Source organism: Neopelma chrysocephalum, unplaced genomic scaffold (genome assembly GCF_003984885.1).
Source record: "Neopelma chrysocephalum unplaced genomic scaffold, ASM398488v2 Primary Assembly neopelma1_95b, whole genome shotgun sequence".
NCBI classification, from domain to species: Eukaryota; Metazoa; Chordata; class Aves; order Passeriformes; family Pipridae; genus Neopelma; species Neopelma chrysocephalum.
The window spans coordinates 1,551,844-1,574,948 of record NW_020897758.1 but is presented as its reverse complement, the minus strand read 5'-3'; the positions used below and the strand labels follow the sequence as shown (position 1 = coordinate 1,574,948).

Below are 23,105 nucleotides of genomic sequence, written 5' to 3'. Positions count from 1 at the left end.
AAACACAGAGAAAGACTTTACCACAGACTGTAGTAACAGGACATGGTTTCAAACCAAAAGAGAGTAGGTTTAGATTAGATATTAGGAAGAAATTCTTCCCTCTGAGGGTGGTGAGGTCCTGGAACAAGCTGCCCAAAGAAGCTGTGGATGCTCCATCCCTGGAAGCGTTCAAGGTCAAGTTGGATGGGGCTTTAGGTAACCCAAAGGTCTAGTGAAAGATCTACCTGAATCTCATGACACTTCAGACACCACCTCATTAGTACTAGGCAGAAAAGAACAACCTTTTCTTTTGATCTGCCCCACACTCAGTCACTGCTATGCCATCAATGCTTTGCTGACACCATTCTTGCTTTTGCAGAGGAGAGGTGGTGTGCCTCACCAGGTCACACACAGCTGGGCTGCAAAGCAAGGACTGCACTTAATGCTCTCAGCCATATACTGCAGCAGTCACAGCAGTCACCAGAGGCACACAGGCAGAGATTACTAAAAAAAGAAAAAAAGGAGAAAAACCCCAAAAACAAATAAACCCATCCTGCTCTGCAAATCCCCTCAAAGAGTAGGCAGCAGAGGAAAAACTGAATGGAGATGATCTGTGGGTAAGGACTTGGGAGTATGTTTCTGTTGTAAGACAGGCAGAGAAAGCAAGCCAGAGGACAGGGCTCAGGAAGGGAAATGTGGGGCAGGTGACCCAAGCTCGAGGAGTACCACCTGGCAATCAAGGCAGTCAGCAGGGCACAGCCATTTTCCTGCACTTAGCAGTTATTGTTTCACTGCCTCAAACCAGCCGCTCAGCCCAGCTATTAAACACCAGCTACCAGCAGCCTGTTTGCTGCCTAAGCTCTGCAGAGACTACACACCCAGAGAGCCCCCCCATCTTCCCATCACTGCAGGAAGAGAGCCCTCCACCTCCACAGCTGGTCATAGCATTGCTCCCGCAGTCACCTTCAAACACAATTTCACGGCTTTACCGAAGCACTGCTGATACTCGTTCGCCCTTTCACAGCGCCTCTGTGACAGCGGTTACAGACAAAAGGAAAAGTCCTACTCCAAACTGTGCTTCTTGCTGCCATGCTCTGCCCAATGCAAAAAGGCAACATCCAGAGAATTTCAGAGCATATGCAGACAGTTTACAATATACTACAGCCAAATCTCAAATAGAAACATCAACAATCACGTCACACAGGATACCTTTATGCAAAGACATTAATCACACTCAACAGCACTAAAAACAATCCCAAAGAGCAGAATGGGATACAGACAGTAGAGTGAGAAGCCTCATCAGGAATTCTCAATTGCTGCAAGTTCAAATTCTCACCACAATGCAGTACTAGCAGTTATTTACTATCATCCAGGAATTATTGTTTTTCAGTAAAACAGACATATTTCCAAATGATTCACGCTACCTGAGGAATTAATGTTTTTGCAGCTCTGTTCCAGATCCTAGGTCAGGAATCTCCTTTCTATTCTGGTAAATTCCACTAAGATAGCACATGTAACAACAAGTTCTTGGAGCAGTTTCATCAGATTTTCCCTTTAAGGTAACCCACTGCACTCCCACGTGAGGCATAGGCACCTCAAAGGCACAAGCAGCTGAAAGTGCTGCAGTGGAATCAGATGATCAGCGAGCGCAACCTTGGAGCCTCTGCAGCCTCTTTTCAGCCTTGGAAACATGTCCTGCGATTTTCAAACCAATCCACCAGGGAAGACAAAAGGCAGTCTTGGAGCTTAAAACCCAGATAAGGCACATAAAAGCAATTTATATTAAGGCAGTTTTGAGGATAAATGTGAAAACAAAATCTGACAGATTTTGCTGCAGCACTGCAGCAAAAGCTGTCACTCCCAGCTGTATGGAGCTGTGCAGCATGCAGCACAGGGTGGCAGGGCTGACGACACCAGGCAGCAGAGCCACACTGCCAGGAGCCCTTGCTGCATAGCCCAGAGCTGTTCTAGCTTTCTGCAAGCATCTGCATTACACGTGACAACAGAGGAAAACATGAAAAGTAAACATTCAAGGTAAAGAAAAACATTCTTGAGTTAATTAAAGAGTTGCTTGAGCTTATTTCATCATGATCAGTCATGTAGAAAGGCACATCTTCTTACGATGAAGCTACCACTTTTAGAGGTCAATTAGAACACTGCAACACGTACATGAGAAGTACAAACACAGGTCCTACCATGTCACGCAACAACGTGCTCTCTCTTTCACTCCCACTACACCTTTTCCTACCACGGCACTTATACTTCCAGTGCAGTGTGCTTGCTGTTGCCTGCTCCTGCCCCCTCGGAGTAGATGGGATGACTTGCTACGTGTTGCTCACTGGCTCTCTGAGTGAGAGGGGTGTTGTCCTGCAGCAGAGGTGATGTGTGTCACCAGAAGGCACCCTCCTCGGCTGCCCCGCAGGACTGCTGTGCGGTGACACAGGTCAGACAGCCCTCTCATATCACCTGCCTACAGCCACAGCCTGACACATGAGCCCCAAGCTCCAGTGGTTTTGTAATATTAACCATCAAAGCTGAATCCTACCAGGGCTAAGGTGGTCTCGGTTCTCATCTCCTGCTGCTCTGTTTTCTCAGAGGTGTGCAGTGCACACTCAAGGATGCATGCCTGGTCTTGGCCACAACGCTGTTTGCAGGGAGCCTGAATGAAATCTGTCCTGCTATTTCTGAGACAAACAATCACAAATCCAACCAAGTAACATGGGGTTTTGTGGCAAAAAAAAATCTTATTTATATCAACACCCCCCCAACCATCAACTTTGCAATTTGAAACTGCAAACCTCAAAACCGCTGAGTTAATGAGTTAATTCAGTACTAAGTGAGGCTTGATACTACGGCCTCAGCTGTACAGTAGGTCAAACTATGACTTAATCTATGGCTTAAAAACCAATTAGCTAAGTAAATTCAGAACTATAAATGTTTACATGCAGGGGCTTGTCCACTCAGTACTAATTAAAAATCACTAAAGCCTACACTTACCCCTTTGTGACTTGAAGGGGCAAAACCACATTCCTCCCAAACCAGGGCAGACAGTGAGGGGTGGTGAAGAAGCGCCCATACTCGGCAGTGCATGTCTCCCCCTGCTTCATCCTGGAGCACCCAGGAGCCCACCTGTGAGAAGTGGGAACTGCCCACAGAGCCAAGCCTGCCTTGTGCCTGCTGCCAAGGGAGGACAAGGGCTGGCACCAAGCATGGCTGGGTTATGGACAGCCAGAGCAGCTCAGGATGGCAGCTGTTACGCTGCAGTGGGCTGAGGAGCAGCTATACGGAAGTTTCCAGCTCACACAAAGTATTTACACACGAGACCAGTGCACTTTGCTGGCCCAAGTTCAATACAGCTGATCAGACCCCAGACAACAGGGCTCAGAAGTTACTTTGCAAGGAAGACATTTGAGGTTAGCTCAATCCAATGAAGCTTTGACAAACAGGGCCAAAATTGTTGAGACTTAATAAACACAGGAACTTTTCCACTGAAGTACTCTAAACATGGTGTCTCTACTCCTCTGCCCAAACCTGGGCAGCGCTTTGTGCAATCAGGAATTTTGCAAAGGCAGGATGTCCAAAGTGAAAGCACCATGAAAGCAAGGTGGTGGCAGAGATCTGAACAGAGACAGCAATACTTAGTATGTTCAAGGGATGCTATCACTGCACAAGTGATCTCACAGACTTTGGACCAGATCCTCAAACTTAAGTTTCATAGTCTTTTACAGGTGGCACTCCACTGCACCTGCCCCCTTCTAGTCCCATGCTTTCCTTTCTTGACCAGAGTAAAGCACCCCAGTAGTCAGGCTGGGAATCAGGCAGGGCTAAAGGGGGTGGGAGGGAGGCTGATGGTTAATTTTCATCCAGATCAACTGCTCCCTGCGGCTGCATGGAGTTTGTGTCAGCTGGAGCAGGGCTAGAAAGGGCCCCTGGAGGAGAAAGTGGTCAGAACAAGGGGAAAGGCAAGTCCACTTCCTCCAGCAACAGTGCCCACCTGCACTGATGTAGCACTTCCAAATCCATGACTGGATAGGATGTGAAAATCCCTGTCTCTCCTGCAAGTAGACAGAGTTGCAGAAGCAAGCAGCCACTCTCATCTTCGCACTGTCACACAGAAACAAACTTACCAGTTGATGCGTCCTTACACTTTATAGGTGTGTATTTTGGCAACTTTGTTCCTAAGCGAAGAAATGATCCATTTCATTCCTGGGGTTATTGATGTGGATCCTAAGGGGCTCCACTATGTGCATAACTTCTCCAACTCTCATGGCCCAAGGCTGCAGAGTAGGCTGAGTGCTGAGTGTAACATTAAAACTCATCTTCTTCTAAACACCCTCTCTCCTTTCAGCCTGTCACTCTGATAGCGCATTCACCTTTCTGGATTTTGTTTCTACGAGAAATTCAAATGTTCAGGAATGCAAGTGTTAAATTCACTGCACAACTTCCGTAAGAGAGCATAGAAATATTCTCAGCTTTGTTTTACATAGAAGGAAACAGAAACTGCCTGTGAATGGCATTCATACTTCTGAGCATGCTGAGGGCACACTTAGGTAAGGCTATGTGTTGCACCTGCATATCTTACTCCACCCTGGCAAGGGTTAAAGAACACAGGGCTTGAGCCGATCCTTACAACCCCTTATCTGTCAAAATTAGGGCCTTAGCAGAGGAACATCACTGCCAAAACCTAAGACAATGCCAGAGACACAAAAATATTAAAGGCTAAATTGCCATATTCTGATGGCTGTTCTCCAATGCCACACTTCATATTTGATCATCTCAAAAAGCACTGGTTTTCAGGCTACTGAATCAACCAAAACCCCACTGACTTCACAGAAATAGCATGCCTGGAGTGCCTTCTCAGAGTCAGGGTGGTTATGAAAGCTCCTAAATCTGGACTATTAAAGGCAAATGGTTTGTGGGTTTTCCACTAAACTGATTCTGTCACCAGCTCTAAACCCTCAAATCTGGAGAGATGTGATTGTCCACAGTGTGTGCAGTGAATGGCCACAGTTGCCATTACGAGCAGGCAGCGAGCCCCTGTTACCCTGGCAAACAGCTGAGCTTGGACAGGGAGATTAATCCCACCTTTGGTGACTACGGAGAGGACATCAAATTAAAGGACTAAAGCCTGCCAAAGATTCAGCTCATCTAAAGCAGAGAATAACAGAATAGAAGGACGAAGCCAACCACCGGCACTGGGAACGCAGGAAGTGCTGGCAAGCAACACCTGCTCATCAGCTATCATCAAGTATTTGAAAACACTCGTGCTTTCTACTTCACACGAGTGGATCCGACCATTAACCAAGGCAAAAAGTTTGTACATCGGGCCTTAGACTTGCAAAAACCTAAGTAACCATGCCATAACCATCACAACGAGGGCTCTCCCTTCCAACATATTTTAAGGGCTCCCATGACCTGCACTGCACTAGTCAGTACAAAACATATTACTGCTAAGAATCATCTACAATTCATCACCCTTGCATGAATCTTCCAATCCTAATGGCCCCCTAAAAAGATTATTTGCTTCTTTTTAGTGTAACAACTGTATCAAAATTGTTCTTTTTTGTCATTTGGCTCAGTCATGCCAACCACACTTTTTGAAAAACTTCCACGAGGAAGGAAGCCTTTAGTTCCTCACAGACCACAGCCTGTGGAGGGAAGGAAAGGTTTCATGGAGGATGAGTACAACCTCAGAGTGCCTGTGTACAATACTCTGGTAAGGTCACGCTCAAAGAGGTAATCACCAACCCATTTGAACAAACAAAATTACGTGGTCTTGATTGCAAGGCATACCAGGCTTTTAAACATTATCATTTCTGGTAATAACTACATTTGAGAGTTCTCTTTTTTAACAAGAGTTATTTTTGCCTGTACTTCCTAGCTCACATTAAATAATGAAAATCAGTAACTTATTCTCAGTTGGGCCAGATTTTCAGAACACAGAAAAAGCCAGAGGGCTAGCGAAAAGCTCACGCTGTTGTAACTTATTTCTACTTCCTAGGAAGTCCAAGTCGGTCAGGCTGCCCTGTACTGGAGTGCAGAAACTTTACCATTTATAGGATTAAAGGGAAGTTGGGGCTGAAGTGCTACTCAGACCAGGAGACACAGGGGGGACCTGACTACTCTTGAATTGCACTGTTCTCCCACACTCTTTACCCTGATTCACTTCTTTCCACAGGAACTTTCAGCCATAACTCCAAAAGAAACCAGCTCTCCATGTCCTCCTTCTCCTCCCTGCAGTGGTACAGAGGGCTGGCTGCCCTGAGCAGCCCCAGATGGCCCAGGTGTGATCCTGGTGAGGGGGCCCCATGCCCAGGAAGGGTCTTGTACTTCAGGGCTTCCCGCACAATCATCACTCCCTCAGGCCTCCTGGAACCCCAGGGTGGGGGAGTCAACCTGGTAGGCAGTGCCAACCATTTTTTGCCATCCTGACCACTCTAGAGCCAAAACAATGGAGGAATTATACTTCTGCGAGTGCCACAAATGCAAACCATCCATGAAGCATGCTGCCCCTGCTGAAATGTGCCAGCTGGGCACTGGCTGCACAAACTGACCAGAGCACAGAGCTGTTGGTTCTGTACTCACACAAACTGTGACACTGACGAACACTGTCCCCCCTCACTGTCCTGAAGGCCGTGAGATGCATATCTCTGCTAAGAGACTGCAGGCATGCAGTAAGTTGCTGCATTTTTTCCCTAAATTCTGAATGGTTGAGACTACTCCAGGGTTGTAAAAATACTTGCCCCTTCTCACCGTCATCACTGTAGTATCACTCAGAGAGCGTGGCTTGCCCACTCCAGCGGCTTTCAGTGAGAGACTCAATAAGCAACAACCCCAATACACACGGGTAGCAATGAGCACTCCTTCTCGTGACTTTTGTGGAGGATTTTAACAGAATTTATGCATCAATTAAAATCTAATCCCACTGCAGCTAACTTGAACGTGCTGATTAGTTGGGATGGTCACTTTAACTTCTGTTTAATTGGTTTAAAGGCTTCAGATGTAGCATTAGAAGGGAAAAAAGATGCAGATTTGCAATGAAAGTGCGGTGACCAAGGACAACCAGCAAAGGTCTGCTGTGCTGCTGGCTTCACATGGCACGTGGGACACCTGACAAAGCCAAATGGGGTACATTTGAGAAATTCCAGGAAGACAAAAAGTTTCACAACGCTCCACCAATTAATTCCTTCACGACGGCAGAGCAAAGAAGACTGAAGTGATTAACAAAGGTAGAGCGTCAGACAAGCAGATGTATAAAAGAACGTTAATAATTATATGATAAGCGTGGGCAGGCTAGAAAAAAGGGGAATTCAGGAAAAATAAGCATCAGGAAAGGGAGTATGTGGCTGCAGCAAGGGAAAAAAATGGTTATCCACAGAAATCGCGTTAAGCGCCTGGAAATCTCAAAAATCTCAACTCCACCAAGCCCCAGCTATAGGTTAAGGACCTTCCCAGAGGGCAGCTCGCGGCAGCCCCGGAGGGACCGTGCCCTTCCCGGGCGGGGACCGAGCCGCTCTCCGCTCAGGAAGGCGGCTGTTCCGGTCCCGTCGGAAGGAGCCCGACGGCGGCTCCATTTCCGAGCAGGAGCCGAGGCCCCGCCGGGCGCCTGAGGGCCGGGTCGCCCGCGGGGAGACCCCACCGCCCCCGCCACTCCGCGGGCGACCCGGCCCTCAGGCGCCCACCCGCTCGCCCAGGAAGCGACGGGAAGGCGGCGGTCAAAGACAAAGCGGATGCCTCAAATTCCTCCCCGCCCCGCCGGTCTGCGGCACCCCCCGCCCGCCCACTCATCGCCCACCTCTGCTTACCTGGGCAGCGGGAGCGGCCGGGCTCCCTCCCAGCCCGGGCTTGGGCAGCCGCAGCCCACGGGGGGCTCCGGGGCTCGGGTGGCGGGTGCGGGCGCTGACAATGAGGGGAGGGACGCGGTACCGGGCGGTGCTTGACGTCAGCGGGAGCGGGGCGGGGGCTGGCGGGCCGGCCCGGCCGCGGTGCGGAGCCTGGAGAGGGCGGGGAGGGACCGGCCGCCATTTTGGGGGGGTCGGGCTGCGCTTGGGGCGGAGAGGGTATTTTCCGAGGGGAAAATTTCCCCAGGAGAAAACCGGGCTAGGCGGGTGTTGTGGACGCAGCGTTGCTGGGCGCAGGTGAGGTGCTCCCATGGTTGGTTTCACGGTGGATTCGTGGTCCAGAGCGCACCGGATAACCCACTCCCCAGCCCCGGCCCGGGGCTACCACTGCCTTGGGGCTTTAGGGGCCGGTGGCGAGACGGGCAGTGCCGGTGCCGGCTCCCTAAGAACAGGGCAGAGCCCCGTGCCAGGTGGCAGAGCGAGGTTTTGCCCTATCTCGTCGTTGCATCCCCTCCTTCAGTGCCATCTCTCGGAGAGTTTGGGACTTGGTGTTTAGTCCAGCTTTGGTTGGTTCCACGTCTGGTATGTACAACCCAGAGATGCTGAGATGGGATCAGAGACAAGAGATCCCCCCAGCACTAACCGGAAAAATCTGCTCCCGGTGTTCCTGAGCTGTAAGCAGAGCCCCGGGACTCCTGACCGGAGGGGTGGCATGGTGAGGGACACCGGGGAGCATGGCTCGGTGCTCTGTACAGCTGAGTCCACAGCAGACATGGTCAGGCTGATGAGCAATTCCAGCCTCCTGGCCAGTCAGCAAGACAGGACAGGCTCTGAAGGCGTTGTCACCTTTGGCCAGTGTATCCTTAACTAAAGTTGTCTCTCCAATGTTGTTTTATTTCAGATAATGCCAAAGGAAGATGCTTCAAGTGCCAGGTGATCTGGTTGTAATGCTTTGCTAAAGTGTTGTCCTTACTGTCACACCGAGTTTAAATATCACTCTTTAATCCTGTTTCCACAGCACAACCTGAAATATGCTTGTTCTGAATGAAGTCTCAACACTTCAGTGAATTCTCTAGGTTACAGCTTAAATCCAAGCTCACATGAAGATATAGAATGAACAAGACCTTGCTTGCAGGCAAACTGAAGAAGGCTGTGTAGTCATTCTTGCTGGGGAAAGTGTTTGCCTTCCTGACACTCCACCTATGCACCAGTGTGCAGCAGCAGAGGCATGTGCTCCACGTGCTCTGCAGTGCAACCACATTCAGTGGTTTTTGGCTCTCCACTTTACAGATGTTACTTCCAATTTCTGAACTGGTGTGAGGGAAGTTTACTAATACAATTCCAGCTCTTGATACCTATCTAGCAATGGCATTATCTGGGTATGACTGGGAGATGAAGCGGAATAATAATTAAAAAAAAGGTATTTATTTATTTCAGCAGGTGCTAAATGCAAATGCTTCAGGCTTGCCAGGAGTTGGGTACATTAGAGCCTAGTGTCTTCCATGTGCTTCTTGGATTTGCTGTGTTGCGAGAGGAATGGGGCTGTGCTTGGATACTTTTTCATATGTTTTATGGTGAAACTCATTGCCGAAGCATGATATTGGCACTAAAGGTTCCCAAGTGTTTCAAAAAAGCATTAAACGTTAGGGGAAGAAAACTGCCAGGTGCTGCCAGGGGATCACAACAATGCCTCCTTTTGACTAAAGAAGAACCTGAAGAGATGTTAGGAAAGTATTGTTATATGTTTGGCATCCTTCCTCAGGCGTAATCTCCCTTGCTGTCATCCACATTGGTTTCCACAGGGAAAACAGCTGCAAGTGTTCATAGTTCAATCCCCATCATTATGAAGATGGAATTTTGGGTGCTGAGATGGGCTCAGGGACTCCGGAGGACCACATTCAGGAGTGGATGAGATGAGAAGGGACAGAAGAGGGAATGTGTCTCCCCATGGCAGGCCCTCTCCTTGGGGTATCCTTCATACCATCTGTGTGGATCTCCCCTGGTCATTGTGGTCATCAGTGTCTGCTGGCTGCAGCAGGTTCTGCAGGATCTTTCCTGGCACCAAGGGGGGCCGCTTAGCAGCCATTGAGGAGACATCTAGGGAGAGAGGTTTCTGCCAGTGGTGCTGGCAGCCTGCTTTGTGTTTTGGAAACCCAGCACCTGTCCTTCCAAGCCAAGAGACAAGCATTGTGACCATGCCCCAGTCTTTGGCGAGTCCTCATCATGCAGTAGTGCAACCAAGAGCAGAACGCTCACTTAAGGACTCAGTGGGAGAGATACTCCTCAACCTCCTGTGCCACCAGATGCCAGCAGCACTGGCACAGTGAACTGCTGCTGGAGGGAAAGCACAAGGTGCAAGGTAAAGTCCCACCCAGCATGAGTGATGGAGGCAAATGAAGGAGGTGAGGGGGAACAAACTGAGCTGAGCTGATAAAGGGGGAGAAGGTAGCCCTTCCCTAAGGCGGCAACTGAACCAGCTGCTGAGTGGGGACTGCAGTGTGAGGAAGAGACAGTGAATGGAAAACCAGGGAATGACAAATGTCAGATCTCTAGACCCAAGTGGGAGACACCCTGCTCACTGTCTGTGGTGCAGAAGCAGCATGGCTGCAGCTGGTGGCACAGTGCCTGAGGCAACAGGGCTGCCAAGCTGATATCCCACAGAAAAAAGTGTAGTGATGTGAGGTTAGAAACTTAAAAATTTCTGTCCTGGGAAAGGAAATGACATAGAGGAAAAGAGAAAAACTAAGGAAGCTCTGGCTGCTCTGAGAGAAAGGAGCAATTTTTTTTTTGTTTTTTTAGTGTTTTTATATATGGGGACTTTGTGCAGGCAGTGGAAGCTGCAGACAAAAGGACAGAAAAGGACAGGTGGAATGAGGGATTTAACAAGGTGAGGAGGCAGCTTCAGCTCATGGCTGGGCTGGGGAGGTGCTGAACAAAAGGTATCCAATTGGCAGGGAAGATGGGAGCAAAGTAGGGAAGCTCAACTCACCCTGAAGGTAAAGGGGACCAGGAAGGGGGAAAATGACACAGAGGCTGGAACAGAAAGAGGAGGCAGAGGCACAGGGGAGTGGAGGAGGAGGCGCACTAGAGGTTGCACTGCTGGTGGTGTGCCCTTGCTTAGGGTGGGCTGGAGAAGACTGCTCTGCTTGTGGGCAGATATGGATAGCGGGGTGGGTTAAAGATGGAGGGAAGACGTGATCTCCTTAGCTGGAAGACTGTACCTGGAGAGTGGTATCCTCCTATAGTACATGATAGAAAGGTTCTTTAGTTCCAAGGGAGCAGGGTATAAGTAATGTGGGCAAATGTGACCAGAAATGATGGGTGAGGGGAGATGACAACACCCATAAAATCATGAATAATATGGGGAAGCAACAGAAGCTGTCAGTGTGTCTGACAACAGAGGACCTATATGGGTGTATTAGCTTTAAACAAACAAAAGTAGCTCATACAGTTTATGCACAGCTTAGTAACGTGAGAAGTGGATGGCTCCAGGATGCCATGAACATCAGAGGCATGAGATTGAAAAGGGATTAGCCAAATTCACAGAGAGCAGATTTCTCAGGGGTTATTAAAAATGTCAGTCTGAGTCATCTTCCAGTTCTTGAAGTCCCTGAACTAACTCTTCAGATATTCTTGCTACTCTGTACTCACTCTGTTTCTCTGGTGAATTTGAGTGAAGTGTCTGAGTTGATCTAACAGCTTGCTGATGATGATACATGCAGTTCTGCATCCCTCATAAAAGTACCTGTGCATCTGTGCTGCTTCTGCTGCACCAGTTCTGGGATTTATTCAGTTCATTAAACTGGCAGATAACTAAGAGTGAATACTTCTCTTCCTGTTTAGTGAGCTGAATTAGTCCACTGTTTTCTAAGCCAGTGGTTCTTGCTTCTCTCTGCAAAGTAAGATTAGATATTTTTTTAATGGAAGTGAAGATTATTCTGTTATTATCTGATTCCAGGTGTTCAGGTTTTAAGTATTTAGAACATCAGAGTCATGATAACATCCTGATATTATAAAAGCTCCCAACAGAGCTGGAGCCTTGGCTCTCCTGAGAGCCATACAGTTTAGGAATATTATTAAAACACAGCGACGGGGGAAAAAGAATCGTGCTTGTGTGGGCAGCAGTGCTGCATGGCTTGGTAGTCTCACATCATTATTGGCACTCTGTATGGCAAACAACATAAGTTTTGTTGGGTTTGGGGTTTTGTGTGTGTAACTGTTTCTTGTTCCTAGAATCAGCAAGGTGCCACCATTACCTCCCCTAGGAGCCTGCAGCCACGCCAGGGTATGGTAACAATGGCGCGGAGAAGCAAACAGGCACATAAGAAACAGGTCAATGTCTTGTTAGTTTGTACTACTGCCACCTTCCTCTCAGTCAGAAAGCATATGCTATGGCATTACAGTGAGAACACTTTCTCCTCCTCAGACTGAGGGTTTTCATATCTGTCTTCACCAGCTTCAACCTGGCATGCCAGGAGCCACAACCTGCCGTACCTGGAGAACACCGGGCAGTTGCAGTTGCTGGGAATAATAAACAGGATTTGCACACAGTAAGAGCAGGGTTTGTCTGCATGTATGAGACGTCCACTACAGATTCTTCGACACAAGTCTCATTTCAGTCCTTCAATCTAGGTAATGGAAATAATGTCTTCAAAGTCAGTTGAGCTTAGGGGATGTTTCATCCCTTCCTGGAGCAGACATCTTAAAAATGTCAGTTGAATTAGGTCTACACATGAGGCCAGAAGGGATGCATTTGAGGATGCCAAGGGTGTTTGCCAATATAATTTCAAGATTGATTTCTGTCATCTTTGAAACATGCTGGTGATTGAGAAAAGACAAATGTCATCATACTTGTCATCAAGAATGGCAAGAAGGAGGATCCAGGCAGCAGTCAGCCTCAACTCAGTCCCTGAGGAGACTGGACAGCACATTCTCCTGGAAGCTATTTCCAAGCACATGAAGGATGAAAAAGTGACTGGGATTTGCCAGCAGGAATTTACCTGACCAACCTTATTTCCTTGTACAATGAGACAACAACCTGTGTGGAGGGTGTTGTATTGATTAGGATTGGCTTTATCAAGGCTTTTGACATGGTTCCCCACAGTGTACTTGTAGGCAAGTTGGTGAGATTGGACTGGATAATTGGAATGTGAAGGGAATGAAGAACTGGCTGGATGGTTGGGCTGAAGGGCTCATATCAACCATATGAAATCCAACTGGCAACTAGTTCCTGGGGGCATCCTTCAGGGATGCACACTGGTAGGTTGATAGTGACTAATGTCTTTTTTAATGGCCTGGGCAATGAGCTGTCTGCACTCTCAGCAAGTTTACAGACAACACCAAACTGGGGAGAGCAATTGCAATATGCCTTAGGTCAGGGCTGCTACTCAGATGAACCTTGGCAGGCTGGGGGAGAGGGCCTCTGCCTCAGTAATAGGTGCTGGAAGTACAACTGATGTGAAGGTATAACTGTTGCCACCAGAAGCTGGAGGTGGTGTGTATATAAAGGAGGTGGCTTAGAGGAAATCTGGCTGAAAGGGCTCTTAACTTCACATTTTCTTCTGTTTCACCAGTGATGAAATCTAAATGCAAAATCTGTTATTGGCAACAATTGTGTGGAATATGTGTCTGGTCATTGGTATTTTGAAGGCAACCATCTTGGCTGTATTGAAAAAGAATTCAGAAAAGTTAAATTAATTTTGCCGAAGCTGTTGGGAATTCCTCATCTCTGAGTGACAAGAGCTACTGAGAACCTGTAGCCAGATTGTCATAATGTAAATTGCATGGGAATTGTAGCTATGACCGTCCCTCTTGACATTCCTTCAAGGACTTGCAAGGTTTACCGCAGAGGGAGTAGTAAACTCAAAAAGGAAAAGCAGGGTACCGAGAAGTAGTTTCCATGCGCTACTGGTAGTTTAAAATTTGAACCAGCAGAAATTGTCTATCATTAACTGCTACAGAATAGCCAGGAAAGTATGAGCCATCACATCTTCATGGTATCGAAATACCTTTTTGCATTAGAATATTAGGGTGGCAAAAATCATAATTGTCAAGGAAGACATTCTGACACTATGTTACAAAGTGTCTTGTGCAAACACATTTCCATCATGCCATATACTAGTTACATTTACAAAGCAGTCATTTCCAAAAGGATTTTTTTGCCAGGTTTGTTTGTGAAGATGTGATCTGTTCATCAATAGGGCTTCATATATGTAAGCAGTCTTACATAATGTTGTAGTATTAGTTAAATAAGAAAGCTTTTTTGTTGAATTTTTTTGTATCATCACATAGTTCAAAGTACAGGGGACCACCCCTGCCCTGCCAGGGCTGCACCAGGGAGGGACTGTCCCCAGCACTGGTACCCTGCTGGAAAGAGTAGGGTGGTCCCTGAAGTGAAACATCACGAGGACTCAGGGAAAGGGGATAAAAGTCTCCAGCGCTTCTGGAACTGTCTCTCTTGGTACTTGTGGTTTTGCTCACTGGAGCCTTTCCCCCGGGGACCAACCTGCTTCATCAGTGGTTGTCTCTTGATCCGTCACCACCCGGCTTTCCCTCACCGTGGCAAGCCGCCACCAGCGCTTTTTGCCGTGGCAACTGCCGTCAGCTGCCTGAGGGGTGCCAGCGCCGCTGCCAGCTGCTGCCACAGCCATGCCAAAAGCCTGGGAATTTCCTTTTGGGAGCTGTACGGGGCACTGCCACCACATGGCTCATGATCACCTGGTCCCAGCGCCGCTTTGGCTCCATCGTTGTCACGTCACATGGTTTTGCTTCGTCGGGATCCATGCTGCTGTCTTGGTGGCATAGGAGTCCTTTCTTTGAACGAAACACTCTTCCAGGTTTTTCTCATTTTCACCAAGGGAGAGGGAGTGGCTAGGTAACATATTTTGTGCTTTTGTTTGTTTTTGTTTTGTTCTGTTTTGTTCTCCATTTTTAGTAGAATTGTTATCTTTTTCCTCCTTCATTCAGACTCCTCATAACTTCAGAATTTGTCAATATTTGGGGGAAGGAAGTAAACAAAAGAGAAGTGGAGGTTTACTTCATTAGAGGTTCCACCTCCTGAATATATTGTCATTAAACCAAGACACGTATACAGCATTTGTTCCTCTGTAACGCCCTCACAGGGAACTGTTTTCAGATTGGTAAGCATGGCAGGATTCCCTCAACCCACAGGCTTTCCACGACTGACCATCTTTCTTTCACATTGCAAGGTTCAGGCTTATCCTGAGAGGATTGATCAGGTTCCATTTTCATTGTCCTGCCAGTCTTCAGTCATAGTGACTCTTCATTGCTGACACTTGTCCTCTTCCCTGGTTGTAGGAATAACCTGCACTGGAATTTAATGGTGCTGCAGTGAACACACATGCTTTGACTTACAATTAGCTATTTCTTCTGTTCTCAATAAATGCCACGTTTTAATTGAAATAACTATGTGCTGGGACATCTCAGTATGTACTTCAGTAGAAACATAAAATGTGTTTTAGGTTACCTGTGTGGTCAATGTTGCAAGAGCTTCATTGGAGAGGCACTGAGAAATCACACAGCCCTTGTGTACCTTCTGTGAAATGAATTTGTGTGCTCTGGACTGCAATTCACAGAGCATTATAAAACATGGTAAATGTGGACATTGATCTCTGTGACATGAGAGTCTCATCCTTTCAACTCAGAGGCTGTGGGGTGTTACTTATCTTTCATTTATGATTCCTAGCAAGTGTTTTCCTCTGCCAGTTCCATATCAGTTTTTTTCCAATATGAGTTCCTGAAGCACTATATCAAATATTTACCAACATTAAGAATGGTATAATATTAGACTACGTGCCTTTTTAAATTATCTGATAATCTAATCAAAGAAATGGCCTAGTTTGTTTACTCTTGAATTAAACAGTGTCATAAAAGCCCAAAGAATAGTAGTGGATCATCTTCCTATGCTGTATTTTGCCATTCTGTTCATCACTGGAAATTTTCAAAAGTAGGAAAGATGGGAAAAGGGCAAAAGCATAGCTGATACAGGCAGATCAATGGGAATGGACTAGCCGGCCTCTCAAAGGCCCTTCCAGGACCACGATCTATGGTTTTATGTTTCACACTAAGCAGGTGAACCATCAGAAGAAATTCTGTGGAGACATTTGGCCTCTGGATCCCTGTGCGCATGTATGCGCTGTCCCAGCTTTCTCAGCTGGGAACTTTCCTTGGCTTTGAGTCTGATGCCAACCCAGCTCTTTCCTGGAAACGCCAGCCTCCTAAGGCAATGGCCAACATACTCTGCTGGGAAGTCTGTTTTTAAACAATGTCACTCCCAAGATAATGAAGGACAAAGTTCGCAGTTTCAACTGCTATTGTGCATAAACCCTCTACTACTTATTAGAGAACTGACTTGACCCTCTGTCTTCTGCTTTCTAGGTGTGTTCTAACCAGTGGGCTGTACTGCCAAGGTCTTGCTTTCCTTTCCCTCTTCTAACTTCATTTGTATATGGACAAATATCCTGGTTTTGGCCAGGGCAGGGTTAATTTTTGCAGTAGCCAGGAGGGGGTGTGGCCAGGACACAGAGGTTATTCTATACCACCTCACATCATTGCCGGAGTGGGGGAAGAGACTCTCTCCCAGTGAAAAGGGGTTCCTTCTGGTCGAGTAAATGTTGTGAATGGAATAGTCCGGTATTGTTTATTGTTGGGAGCTTTCCATGTAAATAGTCTCTTTTTCTCATACCTTTTGTTACTATTGTTGCTGTTTTTGTTCTTTTTCTTATCTCATTGCTGTTTCCAGTAAGTTTTTCTTGCCTCAATCCCTGACCTTTGCCTTTTGTGTCTCCAATTGAAGGGGGGAAGGGGAAGTGGAGGATGGTTTTAGAGGGAGTACTAAATGGGAGAATACCCTTCCTAAACCATGACAGCCTTAATTGGCACACAATGTGGGGCTTGAAGGGTTGAGACAACAACAGATCTGCCCAGAGAGTGTTGGAAACAAATATGATCTAGCATCTGTTGTATTAGGTACAAAGCTGCTGGTCACAATGTTGCTTGGTCTGTTCATGTGGGTGTGGTACCGAACCCTGATACGTTTGCATATATGCACTGTGTGACCATCATGATACTCTGTTTCAGAGCAAGGAGAGGGATCAGGATTGTTCTATTGTACTGTGTGGTATCAGTGTGAGGGTTATTCAGTGCTGCTGTCCTGCCCTTACCTTGGGCACTACCTTTGGGAGTCCATTAATAATTGTACCCAACCTGTAGGGGGAACAGGGGAGGATGATTTTCCCTAGCTTTTCACCCCCTTTTCCTCCTTCAGGCCTGTTACAACAGCTTTTGAGACTTTTGAATTTCCTTTGGGTGTTAAGGAAAGCATATTCTTGTTGCTAAGCCTGCCAGGTCTCCATAGTGCAGTCCACACCATGTTTAGAGCCAAGAAAGAAATTTCTAGGAAGTTCATTTGGGTATCTTCCACAAGGGTGGATAGTCATGAGTAGCATGGAATGTGGGATAAAATGGGCCAGTTTTTTGATAAATTCTCTGCTCCAGTGATTGAGGAATTCTCCTCTGAAGAACTACAGGACCCTAGTAAAATGAGAGGTAATCTGCAAGGAGAATGCTGTGGCAACTCCAGAGGAACAATTTATTGCGGTGTGCTGGGCCCTGGCTACTATTTATCAGACACTGCTTGCTATTAGACAGCACCCTCAGGGGGAGGAGGAAAGCAGACCAGCAGGCACCGGGGCCACTCAGACTGCAGCTGAACCAGAGGAACAACCCGTGATGGTAGCATTCATCCCTACACGTTCAAGACAACATCAGTTCACTTAGTGAGGGATGAAGAGGAAGAAGGGCCCTCAGAACAGGAGGAAGAGGCAGGGCTAGAGATAATCAACTGATCCCTATCCCTGGGTGAGCTGCGAGATATGAGAAAAGATTTCAGTCATCAGTCATGAGAGCCCCTGGTGACCTGGCTGCTCCAATGCTGGGATATCGCAGCCCACAATATGAAACTAGATGGGAGTGAAGCCAAGCAATTGGGATCCCTGTCCTGGGATGAGGGCATTGACAAAGGGATGGGGAAGAAGACAAAAACTCTCATGTCAAGGGTGAAGGAAAGGTATTCTCTCAAGGATGATCTAATAGTGCATCCAAGCAGGTGGAACGCCATGGAGAAAGGTGGCCAATACCTGAGAGAATTAGCTGTGCTGGAGGTAATCTATAGGGATTCAAATAACAAGCAGTCCTTGTAGATCCAGATGAGGTCCAGTCCACACAATCCATGTGGCGGAAGTTTGTATGGGGCGTGCCATCATCACACGCCAACTCATGAGCATTGATGTCATGGACAGAAGGAGAACAAACAGTGCTTCAGGTGACTGCCTGACTCTGGCAATATGAAGATCAGGTCCTCCCTACTGACCTGCATCTCGACTGTGGAGACCCTGTCCAAGACTGTGGACAGGTTAAAAGACACACTCCCTTCACTGACGGTTCCTGCCGTATTGTAGGGATACATCAAAAATGGAAAGCTGCTATGTGGAGTCCTACACGGTGAGTCACAGAAACTGTTAGGGACAGCCATTGAATATAGAAATGATACCTGTGCTTGTGTATATTTATATATATATATATATATATATATATATATGTATATGTATATAGTTGGAAGGTGTGGGATCTGGGTATGGCATAGATGGTATAAAATAAGGGGTGAATAGTGCCCTGGTTTCAGCCAGGACAGGGTTCATTTTTTGGCATAGCCAGGACCCAAGGTTATTCACCACTTCACCTCATTGCTGGGGGTGGGGAAAAAGGGACTCTCCCTCTTCAGGAGAGAAGGGGTTCCTTCTGGTCCAGTAAATTTGGCAGACAGAACAGTCTGGTATTTTTTATTGTCAGGAGCTTTTGTTCATTTTCTTCTCTTATTGCTGTTTCCAGTAAATAGTTCTTATCTCAGTCCTGATCTTTGTTTTTGTACCTCCAATTGGAGGTGGGGAGGAGAAGTGGTGTGTGGTGTTAGTGGGAGTACTAAATTGGAGAATGCCATTCCTAAACCATGACAGCAAATAGGGGAATAATTTCAAGTTGATCAGCTCATGATACAGGAGTTATGGGAAGGATGGTGGGTGGAAAGGTTTCAGATTTTGTTGAAGTCAGGTGAAGTCCCTGATGACTGGTGAAAGGAAAATATAACCTCCATTTTTAAAAAGGGGAAAGCAAAAGGCCCTGGGAACTACAGACCAGTCAGTCCCACCTCTGTACCAGGCAAGAACATAGAGCAGAGTCTGCTAAGGCACATGAAAAACAAAGAGGTGATTGGCTTTACAAAGGGAAAATCATGCCTGACAGATTTGGTGGTCTTTTATGATGGGGCTGCAGCAGTGGTGGATGGGGCAGAGCAACGGACATAATCTACCTGGACTTATGCACAGTATTTGACACTGTCCCACACAGCATCACTGTCTCCAAATTGGAGACGTGGATTTGATGGATGGACCCTTGGTGGGTAAAGAACTGGCTGGATGATCGCACACAAAGAGTTGTGGTCAATGGCTCATTGTCCACATGGAGACCAGTGACAACTGGGGTCCCTCAGGGGTCGGTACTGAGGTCAATACTGTTCAAAATCTTTGTTGGAGACACTGACAGTGGAATTGAGTGCACCCCCAGCAAATTTGCTGATGACAGTGAGCTGTATGGTGCAGTCAACATGCTGGAGGGAAGGGATGCAATCCAAAGGGACCTGGACAGGCTGGAGAAGTGGGCTGATGCAAACCTCATGAAATTTAACAAAGCAAAGTGCAAGGTTCTACACCTGGGTCAGAGCAATCCCAGACACGCCTACAAGTTGAGTGGAGAAGTGATTGAGAGCAGCCTTGTGGAGAAAGACTTGTGGGTAATGGTGGATGAAAAACTCAACATGAGCCGGCAGTGTGCGCTCACAGCCCAGAAAGCCAACTGTGTTCTGAGCTACATCAAGAGGAACGTGGCCAGCAGGTCAAAGGAGGGGATTCTCCCCCTCTACTCTGCTCTTGTGAGACCCCACCTAGAGCACAGTGTACAGTTCTGGTATCCCCAGCATAAGAAGGACATGGAACTGTTGGAGCAAGTCCAGAGGAGGCCACGAATTTGGTAAGAAGACTGGAGCATCTCCCTTACAAAGACAGGCTGAGAAAGTTGGAGCTGTTCGGCCTGGAGAAGAGAAGGTTGAGTGGAGACCTCATAGCAACCTTCCAGTATCTGAAGGGGTCATACAGGGAGAGGGACTGTGCCTCAGGAACTGTAGCGACAGGACAAAGAGTAGTTGGTACAAATCGAATGAGGGGAAATTTAGGCTGGATATTAGGAAGAAGTTCTTTACTGTGAGGGTGGTGACATACTGGAACAGGTTGCCCAAGGAGGTTGTGGACGTCCCAAACCTGGCAATGTTCAAAGCCAGGTTGGATGAGGCCTTGAGCAACCTGGTCTAGTGGGACGTGTCCCTGACCATGGCAAGGGGGGTTGGGACTAGATATCTTTAAGGTCCATTCCAAACCCTTCACATTCTATGATTCTCTGATTCTACACCCATCTGAGTAGTGGGAAGAAACAGAGGACACCAGGTCCTTCCCAAAGAACAGGCACAAACACTGGCACAGAAGCAGAGGTAATATCCTTCAATACAAAGGGGTGAGAGGAAAAAGGGGCCTTTCTCTTTAAAGACTTCTCTATGACTTGGGTTTCTACATACCCTGCCTCCATTTGCCCACTGTTCTTTAATCCATTTGAGCCATCTTCTTCGGGACTTTGCCAGCGTGAAGAAATCTCAATTCAGCAACCACTTGAAGCCAGCCCTAAAGTTACATCAGTGAAATATTATTTATCAGAACTCCTCACATAGCAGACATAAACTATGTGCTCTCCTCCTTCTCTTGTTCTCTGAGACACTTTCCCTCTGGGCTGTGGTCCAAGTGAAAAGGTGCTGCACAGGTCACTCAGACTGACCTCTTTTGGGCTCTGTGCCATCCTGCCCAGACATTTTCTCTTGCAACATGGTCTGAAAAAAAAGAATGGCAAAGTTCTGGCCCTCATCTGTAATGCCTTGGGAATCTGGATCTGAGCCAAGAGCACAGTGAACAAAGTGAGCAGTCAGCATGGATTTGCAGAGGGTAAATCATGTCTGCCCAGTTTGATTGCCTTGTACAAGACATTTACTGAGTCTGTGCATGAGCCTTGAGTTTGTCAAGGCTTTCAACACTCACACAATATCCTTGAACTCAGTTTGGGATGCTGGGGTCTGTATGGGTGGACAGCCTGATAACAGGCAGAGTACTAGAGGGGACTGTCCTAGGACCTGTCCTGTTTCTTTATCGATCGCCTGGAGGAAGTGATGGAGTGCACTCAAGTCTGCAGCTGACACTGGGCTGGGGGGTTCAGTGCATACATTCAGGGGCAGAACCACTATTCAGAGTGACCTAAACAGTCTGGAGGAAGGGGCTAACAGGAACCTTCAGAATTCAACAAGGACAAATGCAAAGTCCTGAACCAGGGGAGGAAGAACCCTTTGAGATGATACAGGCTGAGGACTGACTGGCTGGATAGCAGCTCTGCTGGAAAGGACCTGGGGGTCTTCGTAGACAGCAAGCTGAACAGGAGCCAGCAGCGTGACCTGGTGCAGAGAAGGCTATATTAGCAGAAGCATAGTTAATAAATCAAGGGAAGTGATTATCCTGCTCTACTCAGCCCTTGCTAGCCCACATCTGGAAAACTGTGTCCAGTTTTGGGCCTCTTAGTACAAGAAAGGCATAGCTAAAGCAGCGTGAGGTTGATGGATGGACACCAGAATGGTCAGGAGACTGGAGAACTTGCCGCAGGAATACAGAGGGAGAAGCTGAGTGAACTGGACTTGCTCAGCCTGGAGAAGAGAATGATGTGAGGAAACCCGACAGCAGCTTCCCCAGGACCTAGCAGGAAGTGATTGGTGGGAGACTGAGAGACAATAGACATAAGTGAAAAAAGAGAAGTTCAAACTGGATATAAGGAAAATCTTTGTCTAACAAGATTACAACTTTGAAATTAAGAGTCTGCAAGTGAAAGTGTGGAAAAGGAAAAGAACAGCTCTTTATTAACAAATCCGAATAAACAACAATGGTGCAACCAAAACTTTCAAAAGAAACAAAACAAAGTCCTAATTCCCCAGGGGGAAAAAAACCCGCGGCAAACTGGGGTAGGGGGTGGGAGGGAGGGGTGACGGCAAAACTGTCCCTGGCAGCTCAACAGCTGCTCGCAGCCACGGGAGCGGCCGGTGGCTTCATAGAAAGAGTCCTTCTTCCCAAAGGCGCAGTCTCAACTCAGGCAGCTCTGATAATGCAGTCCCCACGACCCAAGAGCATCTCGCTCCGAGATGCGTCGGTCTCAGTCGCTCTGCACGCGGCATCCGGCAGGGAAAAGAAAAAAAACTTTCCATCAGGAGGAAAAGAAACAAAAAAACAAAAAAAAAAAAGAAAAAAAAAAAAAAAAAAAAGCGCCCAAAAAAAAACCCCAAAACAGCCCCCGCTCTGTCCATCGGTGGAAAAAAACCCCAATCCTCCGGACAAAAGGGCTTCCGCGGCACGGCCCTGGCCCGCTCTTTAGAGGGGCCTCCGCCCGCTCCCGCGCTGCGCAGCGCGTGGCGTTCCGCTCCCTCTCCCCCTCCTGACTCCCCCCATCCCGGAAGAAACAGATTGGGGAGGGGGAGCGGGCGACACGGGGGAAAAAATTCCAAGATCTCTTTTCAAACCTATGACAATCTTTTTCACCAGGAGGACAGTCAAGCACTGGCTCAGGTTACCCAGAGTGGTTGTGCATCCTTATCCTTGGAAAGCTGAGAAAATCGCTGATGGCTATGCTTTGAGCAGAATTTTGGACTAGCGACCTCCAGAGGTCCCTTCCAACTTGAATTACTCCTATGTATTGTACGTCTCCAGATCTGAGAAGGAAGACACACACACTAACTCTCATTGCCCCTGTCAGTATTTCTAATGAGATGTGCCATCAGCTGCTCCAAGGCTCTGATTTCAAGGTAACAACCAGGCATGAGGCCACTTGAAGGACACTGTGGAGAAGGTCCCTAAGTGATGTGCAGACCAAAATTCAGCATCATTTAGACAACAGAGTGACAGTCTTGCTGCCAAGTTTTTGCAGGAGCACTGTGACCCAAGGGCTCATTGCTAGCACGACATCCTGAAACATGAGGTAGGAAGAGAATAGGTACGTAGAAGGTAGTTCAGAAGTGACCTGGCTGAAGACAAGCCCTGCCTCAGGCAGCATGAAGCCATATGGTGGGAAGGCCAGACT

The 23,105-nt window shown here is 47.5% G+C and overlaps 1 protein-coding gene and 1 long non-coding RNA gene across 3 annotated transcripts in view; one reads left to right on the top strand and one right to left on the bottom strand.

Annotated features, from left to right (window-relative positions):
- Positions 1-7,904, bottom strand: part of LUZP1 (leucine zipper protein 1) — a 40,628-nt gene extending 32,724 nt beyond the window's left edge. The window contains exon 1 of one of the 2 annotated variants that reach the window (XM_027694020.1): positions 7,785-7,904. The gene's annotated coding sequence lies outside the window, so the exon portion shown is untranslated. Of the gene's footprint in view, positions 1-1,403; positions 1,631-7,784 lie in introns of those variants that run through there. The other variant, XM_027694021.1, reaches the window with a different exon arrangement.
- Positions 7,905-8,038: 134 nt separating this feature from the next.
- Positions 8,039-18,746, top strand: LOC113972701. The gene is made up of 2 exons (XR_003535971.1): positions 8,039-12,152; positions 12,277-18,746. It is a non-coding gene; the product is annotated as an uncharacterized LOC113972701 (long non-coding RNA).
- Positions 18,747-23,105: the final 4,359 nt, after the last annotated feature.